The sequence below is a fragment of the Dryas octopetala genome, chromosome 5, assembly GCF_963921425.1.
Source record: "Dryas octopetala chromosome 5, drDryOcto1.1, whole genome shotgun sequence".
NCBI classification, from domain to species: domain Eukaryota; kingdom Viridiplantae; phylum Streptophyta; class Magnoliopsida; order Rosales; family Rosaceae; genus Dryas; species Dryas octopetala.
In genome coordinates, this window is record NC_141370.1 from 5,364,764 (window position 1) to 5,385,112 (window position 20,349).

Consider the following 20,349-nt stretch of genomic DNA (forward strand, 5'->3'; position numbering starts at 1 on the left):
AATTCGATTGATGGACTAGAATTTCATCTGCACGATGCTCGAGCTCCAGGCTGAGACAGAAATTCGTTCTCCCAAGATCTTTCATCTCGAATTTCAACTTCAGATGTTTAGTTGTTTCCTTGATCTCTTCAAGAGTACCAATTAGATTCATGTCATCGACATAAACAACTACAATAGCAAAACCAGAACTTGTTCTTAATAAACACGCAAGGGCATAGAACATTATTCACATATCCCATCCCGATCAAATACTCACTTTAGACGGTTATACCACCTCCGTCCAGATTATTTCAATCCATAAAGTGAACGCCTCAAACTAATGGAGAGCGTGTTCTGTGGTCTGGAACTATTTGCATCGGGTGTCTTAAGTCCTTCGGGAACTTTCATATATATCTCTGTATCAAGATCCCCATAGAGATAAGCAGTGACCACATCCATAAGCTGCATACTCAGTTTTTCGGAAACTACCAAACTGATAAGGTAGTGGAACGTTATGACGTCCATTACGGGGGAATACTCTTCCTCGTAATCAATCTCAGGGCGTTGAGAAAATCATTGCGCCACTAGACGAGCCTTGTATCTCACAATCTCGTTTTTCTCATTACGCTTCCTTACAAATACCCATTTAAATTCTACAGGTTTAACATGGGGAAGATGTAGGAACGACAGGCCCAAACACCTTTCTCTTTGTCAAGGAATCTAATTCGACCTGGATTGCTTCTTTCCATTTTGGCCAGTCGTCTCGACGTTGACATTCATCAACGGAGTGAGGTTCGATGTCATCGCTAGTTATGATTTCGGTAGCTACCGCAAATACAAATATATTATCGATGATAATCTCGTTTCGATTCCAGAGCTCACTTAAGCATGCATAATTTATAGAGATCTCTATGTTCTCGGGAGTGGGTTCAAACGTTGGAGCGTCCCCCAACGCCGTCTCTTCTGGGACGGACCTATAATCCGGAACTATTTCGTGAGATGGATCGATTGAGATCGCGATGTCAAGGGGACTCATTTGTGCCAAATGTATCCTCTTCCGGGGATAAGAGTCCATCGAACCTAGTGGTCAACCTCACTTCTGGGCAGGGACATATGACTGGTTAGCCACTATTGTTGTACCTCGTCCATCTGGGACGTCACGTCCTCCTGGGACGACACGTCCTTCGGGGACGGATATCCTTGCAGGCACATTTGCAGCAGGTATATGTGATCTCTTCACTTTAGCTAGATCAGAGAATGCGTCTGACATATTATGAGTTATACTCTGTAGATCTAGAATTATCCGCACTTCACTATCACATTGTGCGGTTCGGGGATCGAGATGAGACATAGTGGGGACATTCCACGTCAATTCACGTCGTTCTTCAGGAACGGTGACGTTCATATCTCCCCCTAACGGCGGGAAGACTGTCTCATCAAAGTGACAATCCGCAAATCTAGCGGTAAAGAGATCGCCTGTCAAGGGCTCTAAAAAGCGTATAATAGATGGGGATTCATAATCGACATATATGCCCATCGTTCGTTGAGGACCCATTTTGGTACGTTGTAGCGGCACAACTGGCACGTAAACTGCATACCCAAATACGCGTAAATACGAAACGTCAGATTCGTACCCAGTCACCAGCTGTAACGCAGAGTAAGGTTGGGTAGCAGTGGGCCTCAACCGGACCAACATGGCTGCATTAAAGATTGCATAGCCCCACACAGAAATTGGAAGCTTGGTGCGCATAACCAAGGTTCGTGTGATCATTTGTAATCTTTTAATGAACGCTTCTGTGAGACCATTCTGGGTGTGAACATGGGGAACTCGATGTTCAACATCAATCCCAAGGGACATGCAATAATCATCGAAAGTTTTCGATGTAAACTCTCCGGCATTATCAAATCTTCTGGACTTTATAGGATAATCCGTGTGGTGAGCCTTCTGGGCGAGAAGTTTAGCAAAAGCAGCATTTCTTGTGGACAATAGTGTAACATGTGATCACTTTGTCGATGCATCAACCAAAACCATAAAATATTTAAATGGTCCGTATGGTGGTTGGATAGGTCCACAAATATTCCCTTGTATCCTTTGCAGGAAAATGATGGAGTCTTTACTAGTCTTTGCATATGATGGTCTAGTATTCAACTTTCTGAGCAAGCAAGTTTGGCATAGTGTGTCACTAAACACAAGATCCTTATTAGTAAAGGGATGCCCGTGTGATGAATTGAGGATACGGCGCATCATACTTTGACCTGGGTATCCCAACCGGTCATGCCATAGAAAGAAACTGCTCGAATTGGTTAACTTCTGGTTAACTATGTGATTGGCCTCAATCGATCTAATGGTGGTCATATAAAGACCGCTCGATAGGCATTTCAATTTCTCCAATGTACGCTTCTGGCCATACAAATTGGAGGTTATGCAAAGATATTCCACTCCATTTTCCTCAGTGGTTTCAACGTGATAACCGTTGGCTCGAATATCCTTATAACTCAACAACGTTCTTCTAGAACTTGGAAAATATAAGGCCTCATTAATGGTAATTCAGTACCATTGGACAACATAAAAATGGGCTTTGCCATGGCCCTCTATCAGGTTGGATTGGCCTGATATGGTTGTCACAGAGGTATGAGTAAGCAATAAGTTTGAAAAATACTTCCGATCTTGAAGTATGGTGTGCGTAGTAGCACTGTCTGCCAGACAACAAACTTCCCCACTAAACATGCTTATTCATAAATTTAATTCAATAGATCACATGTATGAAAATAACTTGATTGAATTAAATAATATTCGAGCATAACCAAATTTCCAAAACAAATAATCCAAATAAGAAAAACATTATTCAGAAAATAAATACGGCACAAGCGCCGATCATATCCATGTCATTGAGTTTCTAATCCTCGAAGTGTCCAGTAGCAGTTTGGAAATCAGTGACCTCTAAGGTGGTATCCATAGGAAATGATCCATCAACGAGATTGGTCTCTCGAGTTCCGCGACTGGCGTGATACTCATTTACAGCTTGCGCTGATGCACGGCAGGTGCGGGACCAGTGATCAGTTCCTCCACATCGGTAACAGATATCATTCTGATTCTGATTCTGGTGGCGACGGGCCGGACCAGTGTTCCTCTCATTTCGAGTTCTTGAGGCCGAGGGACCGTGGTTCCTACCACGTGGGCCATGGCCACGTTGGCCTCGGTCATACAGGTCATTCCTCTGAAAACCTTTCCTTCCATATCTCGGGCGGTCAGACTTTGTGCCCTTTCCATGACCTCGGTATCCTCTTTCGCTGTTTGAATCGCGATAAGCAACAGCGTTTGCTTCAGGCAATAGTGCTGCTTTAGTACCGACAAGTCGGGCTTGATCATTTCTCATTAATAAGTTGTTGTTCTTTTCAGCGAGCAACAGAGTAGTGATCAATGCCGAGAACTTGGTAAAATTCATCTCCCTGTATTGTTGCTGCAGGACCAAACAGGAGGCAGGGAAGGTGGAGAAAGTCTTCTCCAATAGGTCAACTTCGGTGAGCTCCTCCCCACAAAATTTGAGGAGCGACCAGATCCGGCAGATCTCCGAATTATACTCATTAACGGATTTGAAATCCTGGAAACGAATGTTCTGCCAATCATATCTTGCTTCAGGCAAGAAAATGGTCTTTTGATGGTCAAACCGCTCTTCCAGAGCAACCCAAAGAGCTCGTGGATCCTCTTCAGTGAGGTACTCAACTTGAAGTGCTTCCTCCATATACTTCCTAATGAAGATCATGGCACTTGCCTTAAGAGATTCTGCGACAACATTGTCTGCATTGATTGTCGATCTCATCTTCTTGGCAGTCAAATGAAGCTTAACATCTTGAGTCCACTTTAGATAGTTTCTTCCGGAAACTTCCAAAGCGACAAAATCAAGCTTGTTGAGATTTGACATTTTTTGGTTGAAAGGAACAAATAATTATAATTAGTGCTTCAGGCAATAACATCGATAAGCAATAAATAAGAACTTCAAGTTCTATAACATGGTATAGACATGTAAAATCTACTGGTTTTATCATGTATGGTGAATTTATGAAGGAAACTTCAGGTTCCTTATACGGCATTATTGAACCTACTGGTTCAATATTTATGTATGAACTACTGGTTCATTAATTACCTGCAATTTCTACACATATATTCTAGTGCAAAAATTTAAACAAGTAAAATATTCATATACCCAAGTAGAACAGAAAAAATATCACAAAATTATTTGAATAAAAGTTTCTGACATTTAGAGTATATATATTAAATGGTTTGTATACTAACAATAAATCATTAGCAGCACAGTGGTTAAGCCACAAGGTGGTGCACAAGAGGTCTTGGGTTCAAACCCCAGGCATGGCAAGAATTAAAATCTCTTTTTTACAAAGTTTCAGGAGGCTTGCCATGTATCAGCGTGAGAGTTGGCGCATGCGTGGCGCTGACGTGGCAGCTTGGTGGCACATGCGTGGAGCTGACGTGGCAGTTTGGTGGCTGCCTGCGTGGCGTCCACGTGGCAGCTGACGTGGTGGGCCTGCTGGGCTGCCTGCGTGGTGACTGCATGGCTGCTGACATGGCAGCCGCGTGGCGGGCTTGCTGGGCTGGCAGCATGGGAGTGGGCCTGCTGGGCCTGCGAGGCGCTGCTGGGCCTGCGTGGGCAGCAAGGCTGCTGGGCTGCCTGGTGGGCAGCAAAGCTGCTGCTGGCAGCTTGCGCTGCTGCTGCAAGGCACAAGGTGCTGGCAGCGAGGGGATTGCAGCGATGAGCAAGGCAGCGTGCAGCGAGAAGGTGTGGCAGCGAGGCGCGCTGCTGCTTGCTACGACAAGGGCTGCTGCAGGCAGCGAGAAGGTGTGGCAGCGAGGCGCGCTGCTGCTTGCTACGACAAGGGCTGCTGCAGGCAGCAAAGCTAGGTGCGCGAGGGGGCTGCTGCAAGATGGCGTTGCTGCTGGCAACATGGCAGCGAGGCACCGCTGCGCGCGCGAGGGCTGCTGCTGCTGGCAGCGAAGAGCGAGGCGCTGTTGCTGCTGCAGCGAAGCGCGAGGCAGCAGAGAGGCTGCTGCTGGCAGTGTGGGCAAGTGAGGGGGCTGGCGGCTGTTGGCCGCACGGGGTGGTTTCCGATCACCCCAATAAATTTCCTCTTTTTATTATTTAATCATTCAACCCAAATACATGTATAAAATATATGTAATCCCAAATAAATCAATCACATAGATTTAGGGTTCATGCTTCATGGGGATTTTTCAATCAATCAAGGTTAAATAACCATGAACATAAAATTATTTTATAAAACCTACTTGGTTGAAGAACAGATTGAATGATGATCCTCTTTTGTTTGGCGATCCACAATCCAGAGAGCTTCTCGTGCTGATAACGTGTTGTAAAAGTATGTATAAATTAGGGTTTGTAGAAAAGAGGAGGCAGAGATAATATGATCTGTCGTCATCTTATTCATCTTATAAATATCCTTATATAGAGGTAGGGTTTACTAGGTTTAAAATATTTACTAGTATGCCCCTACAACTAATTACAGGAATAGCCACATATAACAATATATTTACAACAATTTTGTAATTTTTGTTGATTTTATTTTTTAAAGCTTTTTAACCAAAAACTATATCAACACAAAATTTATTAATAAATTTATATTAACACAAAGTAGAAAAAATTTAATAGGCATGTCAATATCAGGTAGTAGGGGTGGGCACGGTACGGTATGGGACGGTATGAGCCCCATACCGATACCATACCTAAATTTTTATTCGGTACAGTATCGGTACGATATGGACATTTTTAAAACTGATACCATACCATACCAGTGTTCTATAAATTCAGTATGGTTTCCATATGTGCCAATATTTTAAACTATTTTTTTTTTTTTGTCAAAAAACAACATTTAACAACCAAAAAGATATACTGTCAATCCCTTGCACTTTTATTCTTACATATTAATTGTCAATCATTTGCTAGTAATTATCTAACTTTAACCTAATATTCTTACATATTAGGTTAGTTAACTTTTTTACCCAAATGTCGCTGGGGAGTGGGAAATACTAGAATAGGGGATTGAGAATTTGCTCTGGGCAAGTCTACTATAGTCTATAGACTTGCCCAAATAGCCACTAATATGGCAACACCTAATTAAAAGAATATTAAATAATTAAATTAAATATAATTCGATACGATACGGTATATTACGGTATTAAAAGTTTCATACCGATATCATACCGATTTTGAATTGATACGGTACGGTATCGATACGGTATGTAATTAGTATTATTTTTTGGCACAAAATTGACACGGTACGGGTTCGGTTTCGGTATTTCGGTTTCAAATGCCCACCCCTATCGGGTAGGCTAACCAAGGAGGAGTGGTTGTTTTTGTTAAAATTTGAAACCAAATAATGGATTTGTTTGCCAATACATTTCAGTTGATTAAAGTTACCAAACAGAAGACCAAATGTTTAGAAAAGAACAAATAAATAGTCCAGTCCAATCTTGCACTAAACTTATCTGACCTTTTAATATGATACAAACACCAATTGGTACAGTAGTACTAAAAACAATATAGTACAGTACAGGCAGATTAAAATAGTACAGCCCTAAATGGTTTGAAGTGACGAAGGTAATTGTATTGTCTGTCTACTGGTTGGGGCTACTCTGACCATGTTGTTCATGAGAAGGTCCAGGGTGAGGCAATGGAACAATGTAATCTAGCCCATGTGACCCATCAGAACCTGGGAGACTTTGTTGGGAAACAAAAGCAGATTGCGACAGAAGTTTCAAAACCAATTACATTTTGGGTAGGAACATCAGGAATGTTCGCTGAGCCATAAGAAACATTATTACTACCTGAATTTGAAGCAACCATGGGAATTTTAGGAGAAACAAGTGGAGTATGTCGAGCAATTAAATTGCACAATGCGCCAGCTAGGGGAGTTTGATAAGAAACTAGTTGAGTATCTTGAGCATTTAAATCCCGTGCTGCTTCACCATGATGTTGCTGTGTTCCTTCTAAACCATCTACTCGGGGTCTTCCTCCCGAGCCATCAGCTTGTTCTCTATTTTTCCTACCTTCCACTTGCTGTGATGTTCCCCAACCTTGAGCTGGTTGCTTTCCTCTCCAGCCTTCCTCTTTCTGATTTTCTTGATTTTCTTCCCAACCTTTACTTTTCTCTGGTGAGCATTAAGGGCACAATGAAGCTTGGCTTTACTTTCATTATTAATTTTAGTATCCGTGTGCCTTGATTCTGAATCCGCACCAAACAAAAGATCCCCTAACTTGTGTCCCTGCATCTTGTCATCAGAAAAGGCTAAAAGGTGACTAAGAGAAGAATGTATACAACTATAAATCTCTTTAAATTCTTCTGTTCCTACTGCCCTTGCAACATTTTGAGACAGATCTGTGAAATCCTCAACCTGTTGGAAAATGTAGTCAATACACATTTAACACTGCAATAACAGAACCTAAATTTTGTTTGGAAATGAGTCAGGTAAGGTTACACTTATAGGATTATATTGAGGATCCCATGATTTTGATGTCCAAGATCCTTCATACACACTTGCACATAGACCTTTCTGCCAAAGATTTTCAACAGATGCTACCTGCATTGTACCAAGAACTACCATAAAACTTCAATTCACAGAACAAATCATTTTTAATTGTATGAAAATCACCTGTTACCTTTGATGGTAAAATTGGCACTTTAAAGCCTTTTCTAATTATCAACTTATCCACAGATGAAACATACAGAGATTACCTTGACTAACAGGGTAATGAAAAGATCTGCCAACGATTCTTTATTGGTTTTTCCAAACTCCGAATGATTTTGTACTATCCTCAACACAGTTAAAGGATCAGTTCCATCTGTAACATGCCAAGGCAACTCAAATGTCAAAAATGAAATGAACAGAAAATGTCTACCACTGTCACCAAGTAGAAACTTTAAAACCAGGAAATTAAAGAAGATGATACTAAGAATGAAAATAGAAACTAGAAACAAGCAACTGGGAAAGAACAATGTTATGTTTGGGTCTCCAAAACAATAAGAAACATGATTAACCTACAAGTGAATCCTTTGGAATAGTGTTGGATAGAAATGTTGATTTGTGTATAATTCATGTTGTACAAAGACATGAAAGCAACCAGTTTTGTTAATCACCATGAAAACAAAAGACAGAAAAGGAAAAAAAAAAAGCTTCACATATCTGTAAAAGACAAATCATACATCTCAATAGTTGTTTTTTTTCAAGCATATCCATACGGACATGCACACATAAATTAATTGTAAGGTAATACCAAAACTACCAGTCCCGCTCACTTAAGGGGTCAGTGAGCATTAAAACTATTAACAGATGTTGGATGTTGAACCCAGATATTTAAAAACTTAAAACTAACCCATTAACCCGTTTTTCTTTTCTAACCCACAAAGATGAACAAGCATACCAGTACTCTCATCTTCGTCAATGTCGATAGCCCTAACCTTATTGTCTAAGCTCTTCAACCCTATTTGCTCGCTCTGCTTCAAAGCTCTCCCTCTTTTTCAATTGTTCAACACCAACCCAGGTCACCAACTACAATGACAATCCGTATGGTTCCCATTTATCGTAGCACTGACAGGTCTCCCTCTTGCCATCATGACCCTGTTCCTACCATTTGTCAGGTAGTTGTTATTTGGGTTCTTTTTATTTCCTCCATATTTTAACTGGTTTTATTGTATGGTACTGTATCACCGTTTGAAATTAATCTTGTTCAATTCCAACAATCTCAATTGGGTATTTGTTTATGTGAGTTCCAGATGTGTTTGATCTATTTTCACCGACAAATAAGTTTGAGCGAGAATCTGAACTTGATGGACCAGTTCATGAAGAACCCATTTCTTGCAGTGTCTAGAGCATGGGCTCTGTTGGTTCAGGAAGAGGGTGGGACTGTAAAAGGGGAGGGTTAAGAAGTTGGAGGAGGAAGAAGTGGGGGTAGGAGGTTTTCTTCCAGGTTAGAACTGTCTTCCAATCTTTACAAGCTTAATTCTATCAAGGCTGAGACTCTCTCTGTGCTTTTTGTCTATGAATTTGATGACTTGGGATATCAGTTCAGATTTTGGTTATGTAAATTTTGTTTTATTTGTAGTTGTAAACTGAACATCTTTGCGGGTTAGACATATAAAAACAGCTTGTGCAATGTGTAAATGTAGTAAGGTCAGGTTTTAAGTTTCTAAGCATCTGTGTCATTGGATTAATCCAATGGCTGTTATAGTTTTGGTGCTCACAGTCCCTTACATTTTGTCCTTTAGGTGAGCGGGATTGCCAAAAATACAACTTCATTAAGTAGACTCCAATATGATTCATCTCAAATAATAAGTTTTGGCATTTCAGAGTTATCACCTTCAAACAAAGTAGATAATGGAGGTATTATTGGAGGATCTCGAGTCTGCAGGAAATTTGAAGAAATAAGAAATTAGATGTTGACTCGAAAAAAACGATATATACATGGGCAGACCATGACTCCTGGCTTCACAAAGCCATCCCTAGATACTGACGTATGATGAAATGTGTCAACAAAAAGGATGAGATGTAGTACCGTAAAGAAAAATCCAACCAAGCATATGGAATATAGCTTTTTCTTTTTGGTCAATGTATGGAATATAGCTTAATAAGTGAAGACTTCTACTGCAAAAGATGAAGTTAGAATCTTTACCAGAACATGTAAATGGGTTATCAACTTATCCAATTTCTCTTAAAAAAGAAACTTATCTAATTTCTTTTAAAAAAAAAAAAACAAAAACTTATCTAATTTCTCTTAAAAAAAAAAATCATCTAATTTAATATTCCTGATTTCGCAATCAAATATTTGACAAATCTCAAATAAGTTTGAATGCCTAAGAAGATGAATCTGAATAGATTTTTTCATTGCGTATTGTTTATGTATGATTTAAAAAAACAAACAAACAAAAAACTAATTTCAAGATCAGGTAAAGTTAAAATAACAAGAAAAAGTGAATGCCTTCAACTCCCTCTCAACAGTGAAAGCCACAGCATCTTTCTAACAGAATGTACAATTACTTTGTATTTTACTTATTTTATTCAATTATTCTTATTGACTTTTGAACTTTCCAGTTAACTCCATTGAACTGCATAATTAATTCGAAATAACTAAAATAGAGCATGTCACCCTAGAAATATGAGCAAGAATATGTACCTGCAGATGAAAAGCAACCAATGATATTATGCATAAAGAGCTCAGAGTTCGATCTTTGGGACTATTGATATTATGTGCTTTCGCCCAGGCTTTCATCTGAAACAGGGAAAAAAAAATATGGGTACATTTCATGCCTATAAGATCTATAATAATAGCCTGCACAAAATAATTTACTAGAGTTGTAATGTGACAGTTTAGACTGTACCTCATTAACAATAAGCCCACTACAAAATTTGATTGTGAGATCCTTTTTCAATTTTCAAATCATTTTCTGCAATGCATAATAAAGTTAATCGGATCATCTATTATTGTTACTCATTCCATGACAAATTGTTCATCCATTTTTTTTTAACATGCCCATACTAGTTGTCGAGCCCAAAAAGTCAAAGTGTAACAATAATTACTTTGTACAAAACTTCCTTTTGATTCATTTCTGGTATGTTATTTAAGTTGGTGTAGATGATTTGAAATATTAAGACTTTCACTTAAATGTACGTATTAAATAAGATACTCTCACAAAGTTCAATTTTATAACATGAGAAATAATCTGGGACATAGGGATTATAACTTTTCACTACATATACTTCACTTGGGTTCGCTGAGGCAAGGTCCTCAGGGAAGTCACCTTTTCATGAACCCCACCAGGCCTAATCTTGTTCACAGAAATAAGCACCTTGACGCACATATCTACCTAAGGCATAAGCAAATCTTAGGTGTCATTAAGGAGGTCAAGTTCCTCCACAATCATCTCATGAAAACATCTTGAGGGTTTGATGTAGCAAGGACAAGGGTATAGAGTGTATAAGAACAGGAAAGTTTATTAATAATTTAAAGAAACATTACAATAAAAGTGAACCATCAATCCACCGAGAGAACATAACCTCTACAACCTTGAAGCAGTACAATCATCAATGACACAAGTAACAGCCCAGACCAAAACAAACAAACAAAACTCAGAAATAGCCTAAGATATAGCTGTCTCCAATCCATGTTCAGCAAAATAGAATGTGAAATCTCTAAATTTGTTATAAACCGAAGCACACAATGACACCCAAAATCTAACCCAATCACACAAAAACCCCTTTTCCCTCATAAATCTTTCTATTCCTTTACAACCAAATAACCCAGAAACTTTTGCCTTTTTCACTCTACCAAAAGTACAAAACTTCTCAATGAATAATGATACAAATGAAGGTGGAATCAATCAGCCAACACATCTCGCTTTCCTGAAAAATACATATACCACAACCTCAAAGCAATTAAACTATAAAGGAAAGGATAGCAATGCTTTCAACCACCTCTCTACATGTTGTGCACCAATGATAGGATAAGCTAATCGTAGGCCTTTCCATTTGAATAACATCACAAGTATTTAGTCTTACATGATACAAGCTATAATTTTGTACCTAACAAGGTAATTTAACCTTCCAAATCATCAAGGATGGATGATTCAATTTTTCATAACTTTCTATCTGGTCTTGATGAATACACTCTGAACTTTTCAATCAAAGAAAGATGAGTAGAGAACTCATCAGTATCAAGGTCACTCAAGTTTCAATGGAAATTAAAATTCCAACTCAGAAGGGGGGAGTGACAAGCTAGCTACATTCCTACTCCACCCTTTTCCTGAGCAAAACCTCCAACCTTACAAAAGTAATCCTTTCTGTTAGACAACCACTTGACCTAAAAAACTTAAGCAGTTAGGAAAAGGGCTACCAATGTTTATCAAGCTAACACCCTCCCTCATGTACAGTCTCATCATGCATGTGGAAAGGCAGATAGATATAGAGCAAGACAGAAACATATTCACTCTCACACCATTTTTTCCATTCTATTTAGAAAATCCATCGGACCCATTTTTGAGCGTATAAGATTTGAAAGATTGGTGTACCTGCAAAAGTATATTGTGCATGGTTGGTGGTTCATGGAAAAATTAATACTTGTCATATACTCCAAAAAAAAAAAAAGGCCTAGCTAAATGTTGTAAGCTTAGCAAGATAAATTGAGAACATGAGGTAAACGGTAAGGGAGAAAGTGCTACTTTTCTCATGGTAAACAATAAGGAGATATTCTATTGATACCCCTAATTGCTCATTATATCCCCTATTTAAAAAATTATCCACTTTACCCTAAAATTAAAAACTAAAAGAATTGAAGAAAAAAAAAAGCAAGAAACCAGTACCCACACACCCCACCCCCACCGAACGTAGCAGCCACCCACCCCATCCCCTCCTCACTGCCAGCCTGTTCCTTGCTGGCTCTCTCTCTCTCTCTCTCCCATGCCAGAACCATACAGATGCCGGCGGCCTTGCCGCCCTCTACATCAACTGCCACTGGCTTCTGTTTTGCTCCAGCATGGGAGATCACGAAGAGAAAGAAAAGGAAAGAGAGGGAGAGAGAAAGAGAAGAGAGAGGAGGGGAGGTCGCCCGAAAGGGATGGCCAGCGGTGAGGAGGGGGAGGGGGTGGGGTGGGTGGGTTGTTGCTTTCTTTTTTATTTTATTAAGGGCGAATTAGGAAGTTTTGAAGAAAAAAGTTGAAATGGGGTATGGGGAGTAGTTGGGGTAGATACCAAAAGAAGTTCCCAAAACAAGGCATAAAAAACGTAGATATATTTTCAATTACCATAAAACTCAGTTTCTGAAACCTTTCATCAATTCCAGAAATTATGTGGACAATCTGGGACTTTTAAATGCCATCCCTGTTCTCAACTGATAAATCACACTCAACTCCAGTTCCACAGTCAATAAGTTTGATAATTGGCACCCTAGCACTCATAATTGGTTGCACACCAACAACATGCCCTGCCCCTACAACATAAAGACGCATAATTGAGAGTAATACAAGTGCAACATTGTGATAATTATCATACTTAAAAGACATCAAAACACCAAAGTCACTTACACCACATGGTGCAGACATATAGATCGCAAACCCACAAAACAAACACCAGCTAGATGTCTCACTTTGGCATGATGAAAATTTGTTAGCAATACTAAATAGTTTAGTTCATATAAGACGGAAAGAAAGGCTATTCATCTATTCTGCCATACTTGAACTCCTTTCCTAATATTCCAAAATGTGCATACCTCAGTCATCCTATAGTCTCGACTATGGGACTAATGTCCATACTGCCCTAGCTGTCCTAGATATTTGCACAAATAGAAACATGTCAAATAACCCCCTCAAGAGATATAACAAAACACTAAGCTATGCAACTATATCTCAAATCCCTCACCTATATATAGCCCCTCATTTAAAGGTAAATAAGGGATCTCTTGTGGAACTCACTTCAAAACAGAGTCATCTATTTTCTGAGTCTCCATTCAAGGATTATCCATGCAAAAGATTGGATAAATCAAAAATCGTTTAACCATTTGATTATATAGTCATGATTTCAATATATTCGTCTATTTGTTTGACGTGTTCATGGTTTTTGATTTGTCAAAGTTTTTGCAGGGGTGACCATTAAATGGAGACTTAGAAAATAGATGACTCTAATCATCGAATTACAATGCGGAGTGGGCCCCAGAAGGCGCCATTATATGTATATATCTATACATATATATATATATATTACAAAAAAATTTCTCTTGCATGGCAACATTGATTACAATGTCATGTTGATAGATTGTGAATCTGGTCCATTGATTTGGTTGACTCTTGACTGAATATCATATTCTAGTAACTTAACAATCTGACTAGAAAACATAATACATATAGAATCCTCTTACGAGGATGCCCTCATTTTAAGAAAAGGGGAACTATGTTAAGACCCACCTTGTACTGTGGTTTCATGTTCCAAATCGTTCATTATTTAGATAACCATTACATGCAAAAAATCAACCATTACATCCTTACTTTTTTATTTTTAAATGAGGGCATCATCATTCGAGAATTATCCTTCACATATATATGGGCAAAACTTCTGAAGAGGTTGTTCTCTTTCTAAGAAAATAAAGGACCATATGTGGGCCCACCTGCAATGTAAAGATCATTGGACCACATTTTGAGGTGGACTCTTAACAATATGATCAATTATTTTTCTTAAATGAATGCAAATCCTCGTTAAAACTTCCTATATGTCTACACAAATAAGATATAGTTAAATAAGGATTTTCTTAAAAATACACATTTCTTCTCAAATATATATATGTTTTTTCTCTGTGCAGGACGTTATGGATTTTTTAATGACATTTTGTCATTTTTTATCCCATTCTTGACAAGTTTCACTATTTTAGGTATAGAATCGTCGTTCAAGGTTATAGTCCAAAACTTAAAATCTAACCGGGAGCCCAAAACTTGGGAGTTTAAACTTAAAATTTAACCAAGGAACAGGTCTCAATCAACAACATATACCCTAAAGCATTAAACTCTTTCAAGAATGAGATCAAAAAGTGTAAGAAAAACAACAACAAAAAAATCTATCTATTTAAAGAACATATGTCCGAGAGAAAAGTAAGGGTGTCCTTACTTTAAAAAAAGTAAGAACAACATCTTTGGACCTACAATTCAATAATCAGAACCGTTCATATTTTAGATCATTATTCAAAGATCACCCTTGCAAAAAATCAACCAATCGGAAACTGTTTAGGCTGTTTATTACAGCCAACATCATTTTAATTTTATCAAACGGACTGTATTTGTCTACAAAGTTTTAAAGATGACAAAACAATTACCGATTATATATATATATATATATCATATGGTCACAAATGACAATGAAAATCCATGGTCATCAAATGTTAAATCAAAATCCACAGTTGATCAAAATCCAATGGTTGGCATAATTCTAAAAAGTTAAATACTTTATCAGGATTTGAATGCTAATGCTAACCCCTAGATTATGAACCAACAAAAATAAATATATAAGAGCCCTCTAAAGCTAACTGATTAACAAGTTAATATGAAGTTAACCACCTTTTGGACCCACCACACAATGTAATCTCATAATTAGAACCGTTCATTTATACATGAACGGAAAAAATATGTGGTTTTGTATGTGGCTCTTGAAGGGAACTACATATATATATATATATATAACATATATGTGTGGGTGTGTGTGCACGCATGTATTTATATACTCTAGTAAAGAGCTAAAATAAGAAGGTAAATTTTAGACTGTTGGATCTGTGATTAGAACACTCCCATAACCAAGATTAAGACACTCAAGCATTATGTGTTTTAATCACAATTGCATCCTTGTTTTAGCTTCTTAATGGAACTGATTTGTGCGTGTACACACATACATTGACATGAACTTGCTCACAAATCAAATAAATAGGATGCAAACATAGAACAAACTCATATATAAACTCTATGTGTGTGTGTGTGTATATGTGTGTCGATTAGGGTACTGTTGTGTAGCTTCAGTGCAAGAACTATAAATTTTTTTATGATTCTATCACTCAAGGTGTCTAATCATGAGACAAGTATACTTATATAAGCAGTAGAAACATTTTAAAACTCAAAACATACTTTGAAGAGAGAAAAACTTTTTTGCAAACTTCCGAAGGGTTTTGATCTTCATGTCTCGAGGAAAATTGCCTACATTGTCGCTGAAATTAACCGATAGGTCTAGATCACTTTCCACACTGAACATATCCATTATAAATGAGCCAAATCCCTCAACAACAGGAGAATTGTCAGAATTTCCTGAAAGAAAAAGGCAAATAGAGCTCAACATCAATTGTACATGAATGGTAGACTTGGTAGTATAATAAAGAAAAAAGTCAAGAGGGAATAGGGAATGGATCAAGAAAACTTTATAGTCTCTTAACAGCAATAAGAAACACATGTACTTGGAAATATATAGTCGAGCATTATTGCATAATATCATTTTCAAATAAACGAAGATGATAAATAAGATTGGAGTGAAATTTTATTCAGAGAGACTAAAGCAATCAAGAAAAATAGTAAGCATGCAATAATTTCTATACTTGCAAAACTTCATATATTATAAAAACAATGTGCTCTTAAGAAAAAAAAAGACAAAAAAAGACAAAAAAATAATAATGATGTTCTGTAAGGCTGTATAAAAAAATCCTAAGGAAAGTAACTGATAAAAAGAGATATTCTAGGATATAAATGAGAAATCATGCTTCTCAAATTTTGATTCCAATCTAGGAAGGTATGGACTGTTTCCTTAAACCCCTTTGTTTACTGGAATAGAACTTCTACAAGTAGTAGGGACGGATGCAGGTCTTGGAAGGCTTGTGTTACTTAAACCACTATTAGTGTTCGTGTTCGTTGCTTTATATTTCATGCCTGAATATTAAATTTATGTATGCCTTATCATAAATTATTTTATATTAATTGATCCAAATATCTTGTTTGATGCCAATGGCAATTATCCAAATTAGTTTTTGATGCAGGACAACACCAGGTGAGTGTTGCCTTGGGTTGTGATGGGCTTAGAATGATAGAGAATTTAAGAAATAGGATAGGTATAGAGAAGAAAGAGGGTTTGTGGCTGCTGGAAGTTTAGAGAAATACAAGAAAATAGAGAAGAATGTAGAAGGAAAAGGGAGGAGAAATGTAGAGGAGATACCAAGGCACCAAGCATTCAACAACACTTAATTTTCATTCATCAAACCTGAATAGCCTAACAGTAAGTAGCCTTATTTATAGGCTTCAAATACTTCTCTCAAAGACTCCTAAAAACCAAAACACTTATTAAAATACTAAAAGACTCATTAAATATCACAGAAATATGAAAAGGACTCATTAATACTTAAAGACATTGTATTTTCTTGAGACCCAAACAAATAGAATCTTAATAACACTAGACTCAAATAAATACTCTTAATAAAACTTGACATTAACTCTAGAGTGAATCTTAATTTATTTATTTATGTATTTTTTTAATGACCAACTCTTAACCTACCAAGGGCACTCCTCTTTGGACCAAAAAGGCTTTAGCTTTCGTTGGGCCAATGAACTTAGTCTTGGGCTCCAAAAGAGGATACTTCTTTTCTATCCAAGCTGTAGCTATTGCATCAGTTTTACTTCACAAGTGTAAATACTTATTGAAAGAAGTGTTTTCTAACGGTGATCACTCAGTTGTGCATTGTTGTTAAACACACTTGGATTTAAAGAAGAGCATAGAACACATACACTTAGGAAATAGCATTTTGTGAAGACTAGCTTGATAAAAAAAAAAAATAAAAAAACTTAGCCTAAGCTGTGAGAGGCTAAGGGAAAATTTAAAGTGACGTAATTGAATAGGATGAATTGTTGAAGAATTTGATAATCCCCTTCAAGAACAATTTCAGTAAAACACTTTCATAGGATGAAAGGGAAAACTCGGTGAGTTTTATGCCAGTGTCAGAGAATGACACATGGAAGTCTTACGCGACAAAGTCAGCAACTTAGAGCGTGGACATAAACATTTCTTGAAGTTGCCACTTAAGCCTGCCAAAACTGATAAATATAACATGAGGTGGCAGCCAAGTTCTAGGTCAATTGCTAAAGCATGTTGTGCCACAAAAGCGTTAGTGAAGCTGCCACTATACTAAGCAGGTGGTGACAATCAAGCATGAGATTTCAAAAGATTAGGGAACTTTCTGAAATCACAACAGAATTTCTTTAATTAGTAGGTTAACCCCTATACTCGTAGGAAATCTCAAAACATACCATGTAAACGTGGGGTTCCATACAAATGTGAATTGAATTTTCAAATCTAATACACCAAGCAGAAAGAGGTATGATTCTACATTTTAATGAAACACCCCAAAAGTTTAGTGATTGACAAGTCCACCTCCATAGTCATGAATATTAAACAAATGGCAACATGCAAGAATCTGGGATATTACAGAATCAGCACTCCAATGCTCAATGAATCTACATACATAAATTACAAACTAGAAGATCAAGTGTATTCAAGATAAGTACATATACATACATTTTCGAGATAAGTTAAGAACTAGAAGATCAAGTGTTTTCAAAATGAAAAAAAAATATACCAAATGTGGTATATGCATTGCAAAAAATTAAGGATAAGGTTCAATTCGGTTTAGGTACAAAGAAAAGGCAAACGACTTTAGAAGCATATTTTGAGAAATAGCTGAATTGAGAAAATAGAAGTTGTTAAGTAAAAAGTTTCTTAATATGTATTATGAATTTTTATGTGCTATTTCTTATATGTATTTCATCAATTATCAATTTATATATTTGCTGGGCCCTAAAGGATTTTAAGAAAAAATATTATCTTATGCATTTAGCGAGGTTATTATTTTAGTACACTGACCCGAGTTGGGACCAGAAGATTTTATTATTTAACTGAGGTTATTAATTTATCAAACATTCATTTATAGGAGTTTACTGTATCTATAGGTGATGCAGGAGCCAAGTTGAAAGTATAATAAATAAGTTCATCCAAGTACCAAGCACCACATCATTATGAATCTTTGTAATTAATAAATGCAATGTACACATTCATTTCAGGTCCGTTTTGTATTCATTGCTTCTGAGTCTCTTTATGTCACGTGTTCAATGTATCAAGTGTCATGAATTATGTCTTTTAGATTTCCTAAGTGCATTAGTTTGGGCCCTCTTAGTGATACATGTACCAATGGTCCCTTAAAAAAAGGCTACTTCATTAGATTTGAAAGATGTAAATGGTGAAAGAAATCAAAGTTCCTGCTCATGAGGTACCAAGATGTATAAAAATAGGATTGTCCAGCCATTCTATCCTAATGTAGCAATACAACAATTGACATAGAATAAGTACAGAAATAAAATACAACAAAGTTTGAGACAATGAACCTTTATCTATGGCAACTAGTTTGACAAGAACCTAAAAAAAATGTGCATTAGGGTCCCAACAAACAGGGGAAAATGCAAGAAGAAGAAGAAATGTGATTCATGGGATGGTCATTTAAATATATAAATTGAATAAAGATGCTACCAATAGTTATAAACTATAACTAGAATGGATGTAAGCAGTGGGGAGAGGCTGGCATGAACAAAGTTAGGAAAGAAAAGTTACCATATAATTCCTTTGCAATTGCATTGAAGATACGAATCAAATCTCTCCGATTACGATAATCAATCGGCTTTGGACGGTGAATGGCATACACATCATCAAGTAGTTTATCAAGTTTAGATATACATACAGGAGTGATCTTATATTTTTCTAATTCTTGTAACTCCAGCTTCTTTGCTTCATTTATCAGCTCTGGGATAAAATTCAAAGCACTGGAATGAGTCACTAATTCACAAATCTAAACATTCATCTTGGGACATATTTCAAAATAATTTTAAATTCACACCCATTATCATCCTAATTATCATAAAATAGACAAAATCTGCGTCCCCTTAAAAAGTTAAAATATATTACTTACTTGTCTGGCCTAATGCCATGGTTCTTGACTTGTTTCTGTAGTAGTGCACTACCTCATTATCGATCTAATTCGACTCTGCCAAAACCCAAAATTAAAAATAAATCAGAAAATTTGACAGATTATGAATAAAATATCTAATTATATGGATAAAAACAGAGGAAATAAGTTGTGCGTTACAGAAGAATAAGAAATGGATTTAAAATTGTGAACTCGAAGCTCAAAACCTGTACATGGTTGTTCTTGTCTCTTTTGAGTGCGCTGAGAGGCAGAGAGACAAAGAGTCTTCCGCTTGATTGATTCGAAGTACGGCTGAAGGGCCAGCGTCAATAGCGAAGGGGAATTTGCCTCCTCTGCTTGTTTTTTGTTTTTTTCAGATACGAACCTCCTCTGCTCTTTTTTTTTTTTTTTTTTTTTTTTTTTTTTTTTTTTTTTTTTTTTTTTTGGCCAGGATAACCTCGCTTGCTCTTTAACTATGCGGGTGAAGCCATCTATTCGTTTCTTTTTCGTTTTTTGATGAGTGGCGTCTAGTCGTTTAATTTTCGTTTTTTTGATAAGAGGCCTATGCTCGTTAGTCGTTACCAAAATGAGCAAAATTTCAAATTTCGCATAAATTTCAAATTTTGAGAAATTTTAAATTTTAACAAAAATTAGACCGAAAGACAAAAATTTTGAATAAAAATTTTACTATAAATATATTTATTTAACATATTATCTTATATAATATGAAACTTACTGTATAATTAGATTTTTTTAATTATTTTTTATCATCTTATTTAACATAATGTGTGCTGTAGGCAAATATTGTTAAATAAAATTAGTATATTTTTATACA

The 20,349-nt window shown here is 36.9% G+C and overlaps 1 pseudogene across 1 annotated transcript; it reads right to left on the reverse strand.

Moving 5' to 3' along the window:
* Window positions 1-6,444: 6,444 nt before the first annotated feature.
* On the reverse strand, window positions 6,445-19,920 carry LOC147283727 (protein HESO1-like; annotated as a pseudogene). The gene is made up of 10 exons (XR_015122347.1): window positions 19,742-19,920; window positions 19,518-19,592; window positions 19,163-19,351; window positions 15,652-15,828; window positions 12,799-12,983; window positions 10,176-10,271; window positions 9,362-9,407; window positions 7,741-7,847; window positions 7,484-7,585; window positions 6,445-7,399 (listed from the first exon to the last, which is right to left on the reverse strand). The product of XR_015122347.1 is annotated as a protein HESO1-like (transcript).
* Window positions 19,921-20,349: the final 429 nt, after the last annotated feature.